Raw genomic sequence first — 10887 nt, 5'->3', positions numbered from 1 at the left:
TTATTGTCCTAATTCAAATCTGCTTAAGAGTTGCACCAAAGCAGTGGTTTCAAACCTAATTAGATGATTCTCTCAAGCGTCCTGTTTCAACAAAGCCGTCTCCTGTCGTTATTGTGAGGGTTTAAGATTCATTGTGGGTCTTTTTGTGTGTCCGCGTGACTCGCCTTGACATCGTGCCATCTTTACAGTGATGATTAAAAGCTGCTTTTGTCCTTCTATATGGATAGACTTGTAGGTTTGGGACCACTGCGTCACATTAACTCCACTACACTACGTGATTGTGTGTCTCTCTGTGTGAAAGGAGTGCGATTGTTGAAAAAAATAATACGTTTAGACTTCATCGAAAAGCTATGAGAACTACTCTCATGCTAATTGTTGCCTAAAGTGGACAAAACGTTTTTTTATACAAAAATGAAAACAATAAAACACTCATTTTAAAAAAGGTTGTGTGTCTCTTGTGTTGATTTAAGTATTTTTGATCCATGATACAAACCTCACGTTATTGATTATCTTGATGTGGCTCAATATGAAGCTCATGATTATGATCCATTTTTGTGATTTCTTTGTTCTCGACCACATGAAGGAAACTGTGGATCCAATATATTTCCCTTGCTGACAGTTTTAAGGAGAAAACTGCAATAAACAATATTTAATCCAGTGGTTCTCAAACTGTGGGGCGCAACCCTCTAGTGGGGCGCGAAGGTATTACAGGTGAGAGATGCAGATTCTTAAAAATATATATATATTTTTTAAAGAATCATTTATTAATCCAACAGTGGCGGGATTATTCTCTGCATGTCATCATCCTCAGTAATGAAGGAGCTTTGTGCTGCTGTGAAGCTCTGGGGCTTCAGTGCCTTGCTTAAGGACACTTCAACATGAAACTATGGGGAGAAAACAGGGATCCAACCGGCTTCCTTGCTCATCTTTTTTTTTTTTTGTTGCCAAATTTGAGTTATTTTTTGCACATGTATAACTGTATTTGCATTGTTTTAACAAAGTGATTGCACATGTTATTAGTTTATCAGATGGAGCAATCTGGTTTACTTGAAAGGGATTTACATTTTCTTTAATCTCAACAAGTGGCACCATTTTGTTCCCATGTTGTTTAAACATTTTGCTTCCTCTAAAGTGACAGAAACAGTTTGAGAACCACTGGATTAATCCATCTGTAAATTGGGTAATCCCTGTCTTGTCCCCGTTCAACTGGTCCACTTTACATTGAGGTGCATTTGAGGCACGTGCAAGTTGGGCACGCGACAAACTCAACCTTGATAGGCGTTGATTGCACAGGTGTGCAGCTCGTTGTCTTCAACATGATCGGAAGTCCAACTGGAAGCAGACTCGCTTCGATGGTTTCCTCCTCGTGAGTAAACCTGCAGCGTCTCCCTCGTGACTCGACGCCATGTTCGGTGTAGTTCTCCGGTACTTTGTCACCGGATTAATCTTAATTCAAGCACACGCCTCCATTACGTGTACAGGTGTGTCTGGACTCGAGTTACGAGGGTGTTTTTTTATATGTGGGGTGATTTGGGGCCACTAAACACTTCCGACTACTTTTCATCCTCTTTGTAACTGTGAATGTTGGTGTTGGCACCAAGAAGTACTCGAAGCTTTTTAGTCCCAAAGGCCCTGAACGCAGCAGCCATTTTGACACGCCACTGCAGGTTATGAACACGGTTACAGCTAATGCATTTCAGCAACAACACAATTCACAAGGTTGTATATAAGACAAGTTATGAAAGGACATTTAAATAAAATCGTAATTTTAGAGAAGAGAGAATAGTATACAAGTATGAAGAGTGAAGTGAACCGGGGTCAAATTTCATATATGTGCAAATTTACATGGCCTTTAAAGCTGATTCTGCACAAGAATTAAAGTAACAGTGTAAGATTGATGAAATAAAGGCAACTTTGATTTAAAAAGATAAGTGAGAGTTGGAGCTGACCTGCTGATCTCTGGGAGTTTGTTCTTTTTAGTGTCATGCTTATTTTAGTAAGAAAGCACAATATTTGGGCTCCCCCACGTGGAAAAAGGGCCTTAATTAATGTTATTAATTACACATGTGTTTCCAATGCAACGACGTCAAAGCTGTCAAACTGGCTCATTTCTCAAGTAAAAGCGGGATAAAACTATTAATACTGTCCAGCATTTAAATGACAAATCAGTTCAATGTCCTTCAAGGTGCTAAAGACAAGTTTGAGCGCATCGCTGTGGTTTTTTGACAGCTCTCAACATGGCGACGGCTGAGCCATAACTAATATAATGCTGGATAGTTTGATGAATAATTATGAATGACACTTGAATTGTTGTATTTTGTGAGTCAAATCTGAATCAATCATGCTGTTAGATGGAGTACTAATGCTTTCCTTTAACGTAGAAGTGCACAATAAGTGATTAGGCCCAGTAAACCGCTGAGTTCGGGGCCTTTTCTGAGTCACATCTAAACGTTATATTATACAGCTGTTCGGGGCCTTCTTGGTCAAGTTGCTTTAACTTGCATTTGTCATTACAATCACTCACTACAACCTGATGTGAGTGACCTTAAAGTGGCTCAGTGGAGGTCACACCTGACTGTCTGCTGTGTGCAATGCATTCCCTGACCACAAGATGGCGGTACAAACTCACTGCACTCCTCAACACAACCTGCTCTCCACATGCGTGTCATTCATTGCAGTTCTTACTCTGAAATTTGCATTAGAGCTTAACCATGACAAATGACTATAGTATACATGTGTTTTTTTAACTGTGTGATGCCTTTTTTTTTTTTTTTTTTCGCAAACTATAGCTCAGAATCGCAGTTTTGAGGGGGGCCAACAACTGACCGTGTAAGGCAAAAATATTTGCTCTCTTCAATGGCAGGAAGTTGCTCGGTCTCGACTCTGGGATGGAGGATACAGTCACAGCTCTGACGGACACTTCCCTTCGAATAGCTTTAAAAACCAACTAGTGATAAGCCCTGGGGTAAAAAACAATTTTCAAACGCCTAATTGCGAGAATTCCTTTTGAGATGTGTGTAATCTTTAAAGAGGGTGATGGGTATTGTTGACTGAAATTGCCCTGTACTCCTAAGTGCCCGTCGCCGTGTCCCATTATTCATTGAAAGTAGGCCCGGACACCGAAACAAACACCACAAACACCACAAACAAACTGCCTCTGATCCTCTGGATCCATTGTGGAAGCGGTCCACCTCTCTGGGAACTGTGCATCATCTGTTTAACCTTTCCTGCCTCTTGCTTTCTATTGTTTTGCTGATCCAATGGCCGGAAGAGCTCTGCCGGGCCTCGATAGCTTCAGGCCCGATGATGGAGAGCATCTTGAGCCCGTGGAAACATTTTAAGTGGGCATTAAAAAAACACACACATCATAATCAGTGCAGAGAGAACGCTCTCCCACGGCCATCTCGAGTGTGTGTCGACAGATGTCCGAAATCACCCGGCTTTTATCCGACTGTTGTGACTGGACCGAGCCGTGGAGAACAACTGGACCTCGTAGTGACGTCATGTGAAATGGAAAGTCGCCACCGCACTTTCGCTCCAGTCGACCGGTCTGCGAGCGCCGCTCCAGCGCCTGGAAAGAATGCTCTCTCTCTCTTTCCTGCTCTCCGTGTGTGACGCCAGCGCTATGGCATCATAAGGCCTTCACCGAAACCAATCCCTTTTTAAATGGCACTATTCATAAAACCGGCACATGCTTTCGCTCGTCTGCTGCCGTGCGCTTCACATGTTGGCTGAGCTGAGCGGTCTGGACCCTCTGAAGACAAAGTTCACTCTGTGTGCTCAGGAGAGAGAGGGTCCGAACATCCTGAAAGCATGAAGAAAGAAACAATGGCGGCAGTGAAAGTCAACACACACACACTGAACGCTGCTCAAACTTTCTCTTTGGGGCCTTTCAGCGAAAGGACAATATATCATCCTTGATAAGTGGTGCATATTTGCATAATTATCTATGTATAAACTGTTGTATATTTCTTTTAGGGATGCATTTTAATAACTTTTTGGCTTATGAGCCTAAAAAATGGTTAATTTCTAATAGAGCAGCTCAGGTTTTTTAATTACTTTGCACATTGCAGTTCCAGTATGTCCAATATTGTTTTCCTTTTTAAATTCTGTGTCGTCCTCCATTTCTTCCTGCGGGGCAAACGCTAGTATGCACTTATGAATTATACTTATACTTTGAATGCACTTGTTGTAAGTCGCTTTGGATAAAAGCGTCAGCTAAATGACATGTAATGCTAGTGCGTGTGCTCTATTGGCCTTATTTCTTCTGGGATGTCCCCGAGGACGTCCAGCAAGTGGAAACTGGGTCACCTAAAAGCAAAGAAGCCAAATATCTCCCTCCAAAGGCGATCTAAGAAAGGGCACTTCCAAAAAATCCATAAGCGTATTTCTCAAAAATGTCGATCCACTGCATGTATTAAGTAAGGAAAGTGGAACGGCAATTCCCTTCCCCATTTGTCATGATTTTCACAGTAACAGCTGCCTGTTGTCACACAGAGAGAGGAGGAAGAGGAGGAGGAGGAGGATGGGCTGTTACAGATCAGAAGGTCTTCAAGTGGTAACAGGTAGCCATGCTGCGAGAGAGAGAGAGAGAGAGAGAGAGAGACAGCTTTATTCTGGAAAACAAAGTGTGCAGAGGAAAAGCCCCCTGCAGTCACAGACCAGTGTTACCAAAGCAGATCATCTAGAGAGCAGAGCAGCCTCTGTCCGGCTGCCAAGAAGGATTCTTCATGGATCAAAGTGCATCACTCAATTGGCAGTTTATTAGGTATAGCATGCAGTCGAACACGAGTTATTTTAATGCACGATGAGGATGTTTCTAATCATTTTGCTTCATACTGAGAGGCGTGTCTATTATTTACTCGATAAAAAGCTTTCCATCTGGCATTTGGGATCACAAAACCCCCCCAAAAAGATTTCTATTAAGCCGTCAAGCTCCGGGTATAAGATGGCACTTCCAGAAGTGACGAAAAAAAAGGAAAGTGAATGAAATCAAAGCATGACGGCATCGTCCAGCGACTCCAAGCAGAACCAGAAAAACAGCTGTGTGTCCACAGCTGTGTGAAATATGGCGTCTTGCTCTGCCTGCTGGTCCCCACGGACACGCCTATCCCGCCCGGCAACAAGTTCCCTCACAAAAACTCCATAAAATGTGAAGGTTGCTTTAAAAAGAAAAATAGCATGTAGTTTCTGCTCCACGCATGTTTTGTTGTTTTTTTTATTGCTCCATGTTCTCGCTTCCTTTCAGTTCCCGCAATAAAAATCATCCCATTAGCTGAGCAGCTGGCCGCGTGCCCGGCTTTTCATGGAGGTTTGAATATCTATATGCTTACATCGCCTCTTAACAACAGCCAGCGGGGAACCTCATGCGTATGTTTTACCCAAGGAGAGAGAAAAAATGGTGACTTCATGTCAGAAGTATCTGGAGAAAGAGAGGAATCTGCATCTCCTAGTGTGACCTTTGGAAGCTTTGAGGATACTTTTTTATTTATGGAAACAAACCGTCAGTCTTCACAAACCGGTTGTTAATTTGTTGAAGGCGGTGAGTAATGTTGTCTGTCGACCGGCTTCACTCGTTTGAGGTTTTCTCATTGATTACATTTATTCTTTATTTTAAGTTCTGGCAACTGAGAAGTTATGACGCTTAAAGTGGCACGTTCAGGAACCGGTGGATTAAATGATGACATTCCCTCGTGTGGTAATAATATATCATTAAAATGATTGTGTTGCTTTATTACGTGCAGATGTGGGAGGTTTTCATGGGCTCAAGGGGCGGTAATGGCGGTCAGTCGGTCCACCATTTTGGTCGGATTGGCGCGCTACAGGTCAAAGAATGACTTCGTAAGAACGTCTAAGATCCCCTGACGCCTCATCTAGTTTAAAGTTTACTTTATATATTTGGTTCAAATACCTTAAAAACTTCAATTTCCATTACTCCATTCCTGTAGTTTTTTTGTTACTGATTCTTTTTTTTCCAGATTGAGGCGACAGAAACAAATTGCTAATCCAACGCGCATATTTTCACTTTTTAATAGAGTCATATTATGTTAATTTTCAGCTTCACACTCGTATTGTAAATACTATTGTATCCAGAACATGTTTACACGCTTTAATGGTAAAAACACGTGTTATTTTTCTCTCTTCTGTCCAAGGTGCTCCGTCTCTTGAACGTTTTCTCTGGTTTGTCAATCTCACATTCATCCTTACGGCTCATTTTAAAGGCATTTTCCTGTGGAGCGAGCATTACAGTTAGCATATAGCATGTAGCATATAGCACATATTCAACACATGCACTATCTAACAAAGCTGTCACAGCTCTGTCGCCTCTGGCTCACATGATCAGCATGTTTGTGGGGGTCAGATGTGGTGGGAATAAGAAGGATATCGGGGTTTTTTTTGATGCAAATCTGGGAAAGGATGTACAATCACTTCCTGTCCTCGTGTCCTACTCCCTCATGGACAATTAAGTGAATCATGTAAAATTCCCTCATTGCTTTGTGGCAAATGTCAAACGCACCGTCACAGCTGGGAAGTCACTCCTCAACCTTTTAATTAATACCATATTCCTACATACAGTACTTTTGTGTTGTGTTTTTTCTACTCTTGCTTGGCCTGAACTGTGCACTGATGGTCACTCAGCGGGGGTCAGTTAGCTGGTGCTGATTTTTATTGTTCAGTTTTCAGTAGCACTCGTTTTTTTTTGATGGTTTTATCCAAATTACCTCATTTCCTGTAACAAAGGGCTTCGCTGGTCTACATGCAAAAACAATGCTGTGCCTTGTCGTCTGTGTGACTAAGAGTTTCCATACTGTGTGTGTGTGTGTGTGTGTGTCTGTGTGTGTGTGTGTGTGTGTGTGTGTGTGTCTGTGTGTGTGTGTGCACATGTGTGCTATGGCTTTTTCTTTTTTCTTTTACCCTCCCATCGCCCTTGCTGTCACAGAAACATGTATGCAGAAGCAGAGGCGCGTTTGAGAGAAGGGATGTTGTGTTGAGGGCGCTTTCCCTTTGTGGAACAATCTGAAAGGGGCGGAGTCTATTCAGGAAGTGCGTCGCTTCAGGTAACAGGTGCAGTTCAGTTTGACGCTGATAAAGAATATTTTACTGAGCATCGGGGGAATTAAAGTGATGAGATAGCACAGATGTTTTTTTCCAATGCATGCTGGGAATGAGGGCCTTTTAATAACAAATAACAAACAAATTAACACAATATTTTAAATCATTTCGACAAATTGTATTAATTCACTTTGATATTTTATTTTATTTCTTTGATTTTTTGATTTTTTTTATCAATTATTTATTATTATTAGTTTGTTGATAAAGAATATTGTACTTAACATCGGGGTAATTAAAGTGATGAGATGGCACAGATTGTTTTCCAATGCATGCTGGGAATGAGTGCCTTTTAAATTAATAAATATAAAAACAAATTAACACATTTTAAATAATTTTGACAAATTATATTAATTCACTTTGATATTTTATTTAATTTTTTTTAAATATTATTTTTTTCTCTTTTTCTTTATCTATGCTATACGAGTATTGGGGAATGAGGAAACATGTGAACAACTACATGAACCAATCAAGCCACTTAATATATGGGTTAATAAATAAATAGGGTAATCATAAATAAATAAATAAAAACTTCAATATATATTTTTTAAATTAGCCTGTCTATTTATTAGATAATTGATACATTTAGTTCCACGTGTCTGTCTTTATTATTTCCTTGATTTATGGATGGACTCGTATATGTTTAACAGGCCCAGTGAGGCCTCTGGCTCTCGGGTTACTGCTGAGGGAAACAGGCGTAGCGCGAGTCCAACAGGTGACGGACGTGATGGAGCGTCTTGTCATAACAGTGCCGCGCTTTTTTTTTCACAAGGGAACTACTGCTGAAAATTAATTACACATCAAAGATGACTCCAGGAGATTATTTATAGCCTCTCTCGGGGGTTTTCAGTGGAAAGAGGATCTCCTCTGAGAGAGCGAACGCATCAGTGAACTGCTCGCCTGCACACAGACAACATGCCGTCTGACTTGAGCAGCAAACAAAGCAATGAGGTCATGCATAGTTTGCATTTTTTTAAAAAGCTCTGCTCTGCATCTATGAGCTGATGTTGAGTTTAAAGTGTGCACAATCAGTAACAGATAACACAAGTTCAACCAAATGATCGTGCGGTTAAGCTCCTGCACGCTGGAATGCCACATCGGTTTCTGTTTACTCTGTTCTTCCTTCCTCCCGGGTCGCCTTCTAGTTTAGATAAATCACTAACTAGCAAACTCGGTGCGAACCAAAGACAACAGAACAGAAGGAAACATATTCCTCTGTTCTCAAAGACAACGTTACTTTGATCGTCTCTGCAGGATTCAGAAGACTCGGCGCTGTCACCTGAGCTCTGCAAACTGGAAAAAGAGTTAGAAGGTCGTAACACGGCTCAATGTCAATTTGATCTCCTTCTTCTTCTTCTTCTTCTTGCTTTTAATGACCAGACACTCCCAGCTGCTCCCAGTGAAAATGTTATGGTTCAGCAACTTCCCGTGAGATGCGATGGCTTTCCCATTGACCCCTCCAGGGAATCACAAGGAAATCTTGTTCCTGGGGGGAGGAGGAGGAGGATCTTCATTTGTCTGGGTTTTCAAGAGTTAACCGAGACGGATGAGGCATTCCTGAAAAAAAAAAAAAACATCAGAGGACTCCGCTGTGATCTCGGTGCAGATCTGCTTGACTCCCGTGTCAGACGGCGTACTGGGAGCTGATCGAATATTTCAATAGAAACCCAAAACGCCGTCCCAGACACCGAGCTCCAGGGGAGAGAGAGAGAGAGAAAGAGAACGAGGGGTTAAAAAATGCCGTAAATTCTTTGGCGAAATGCAAAGCAACGAGATGGTTAATGATTAGAAAATGTAGCGCTCCACCTCATTTCCCCCTGTGGCACTTTTTCCCTCACAGGCCATCACTTTCCTGGAGGTTAAAGCGCCGTTAAGTCATTGTTTGGAGGGAGCACAAAAGCTTAAATTATATGTAATTACTCTTTTCTTCCTGGCCTGATGAAACATTAGGATTAGATCTTTTGCTTGTATATATTTGGTGTTCGACTGGTCCGGGATATTAAGTGGATCCGCTTACATTATGCAAGCTGATGACATGGCTGCCGTCCCAGGGAGTTATGGGTATTCCCCACATTTCATACCCTTAACTTAAAAAGGTTTCTTCCCTTAACTGTTCCACTATTAAAGTTGATTTTCCTCTTTTTAACGGAAACGATTTGGACTCAGTTAAAAGACCATGTTCGCATGCAGAGTTGAGCAAACTGCATCTGTGGAGGGATGAAGGACATGTGATGATGATGTGATCAAATGGGAGGAGATTACACACACACACACAAGCGCGCACACACGTGTGTGTACTGTTGTGAGGTGTCTCTAGATTAGAGGGCTCTGTAGTTTCCCCCCTGACATCAGACTCTGACCCTGCAGGTCTTTTCTTTGCGTTCAGGCTCCGTCATTAAGCTCCTGCAGAGCGTGGCCGCTCACCCCGTGAGGAGGCAGGAGGTCGTCTACACACCGGCCTCACCAAAGCAGCTGGCAGGTGAATCAACGCGCCCTTTGTCAAATCACCTGAAGCTCTGTTTTCTCTCCCTCCCCGTCTTGAATCGTCGTTTTGTTTCTGATTACGGGGTTTAAAAGCCGGTGAGTCAGAGAGAAGCGCCGTCGTCGGGTTTGAACTAACAGCTGCTCCTCGTTCATTTCCTGAATGTTTCTTTTCTTTTTCTCTTCTGTCATCGTGTTGGAGTCTCGTGAGGCACGGCCGTGTACTTATGTGGTGGATGTATACTTGCATGTTCATGTTTAGACCAAGCAATCCTCCAATTTCTCTGCGTGTGTGTGTGTGTGTGTGTGTGTGTGATGAATTTATGGCTCGCAAGTTGAGATTGCTGCAGGGCGGACTCTAAAAGTTACACGGCACTCTGGCATTTCCCTCGACAATGGGAGTTTTCCATTGTTTTCAGAATCATTACAGAAATAAAGCCTGACGGCAAACAAATGTTTATCATACTTCACAAATATAACCGGACCTTATTTCAGGCATTGAACCCCAAGAAGAAGAATTCAACAAACTCACTGACTTTAAGACGAGGGAACCGGGCGTTAAAAACTAACTTCTGGGGTTTATGACTTTTTTCCCGCAGCACTCTTGTTGTTAATAGATTTTAAGTTAGGGAAGAACAATGAATCCCATCACATGTAAATGAAGACAGATGGAGCTTCAGGGGAGGGAGGGGAATGATAATTGCAGGATTGTGACAGGTGATCTGTGAATGTTGGAAGGAACTCTTGCGTCAATAATTTGCTTTAAATCCCTGTCGGTGCCGGGTGTGTCTCTATCAGACAATACGGGAAGTTAGCGCCCTCATGCTGTGCTAATGAGGGTGCCCTCACCCAGCATGGCTGCTCCTGCATGAGGAGGTTGTGGGAAAATTGAGCTGCAGAGAGAGAAAGTTCACAGGATATAAGTAGAGATACCAGAAGCACAGAGAGAAATGCTCCACAGTCTTAAAATGTTGGCAATGTTGGTAGGTATGATTTAGTTAAAGTATGCTTGTTCACAGTTATGAAGCTATATGAAGCTGCGGGAAACGGCCTGGTCCCTCCAAAGTTAACAGAACGTGCTCTCAACCAAGAAGCTAATTAACATGTTTAATCTTGTTTGTTTTATCCCGACAGAAACTGAACTGGTTGGTGGGTTTTGTTAACTCAATGCAGACAAAGCTACCGGTTTCCTTTTGTTTTAAGTCTTTATTATAAGATAATAGGACTAGCTTCCGTTAGCGACATACTTATGCTAATGCTAATGATCACTGTTAACTGGGAAAGCAAGCAAATAAC

The sequence above is a fragment of the Clinocottus analis genome, unplaced genomic scaffold (assembly GCF_023055335.1).
Source record: "Clinocottus analis isolate CAN_PGR_092001 unplaced genomic scaffold, fCliAna1.0.p SCAF_4, whole genome shotgun sequence".
In the NCBI taxonomy this organism is placed as follows: domain Eukaryota; kingdom Metazoa; phylum Chordata; class Actinopteri; order Perciformes; family Cottidae; genus Clinocottus; species Clinocottus analis.
The sequence above is the reverse complement of the archived record's forward strand: the minus strand, read 5'-3'. Positions refer to the sequence as shown.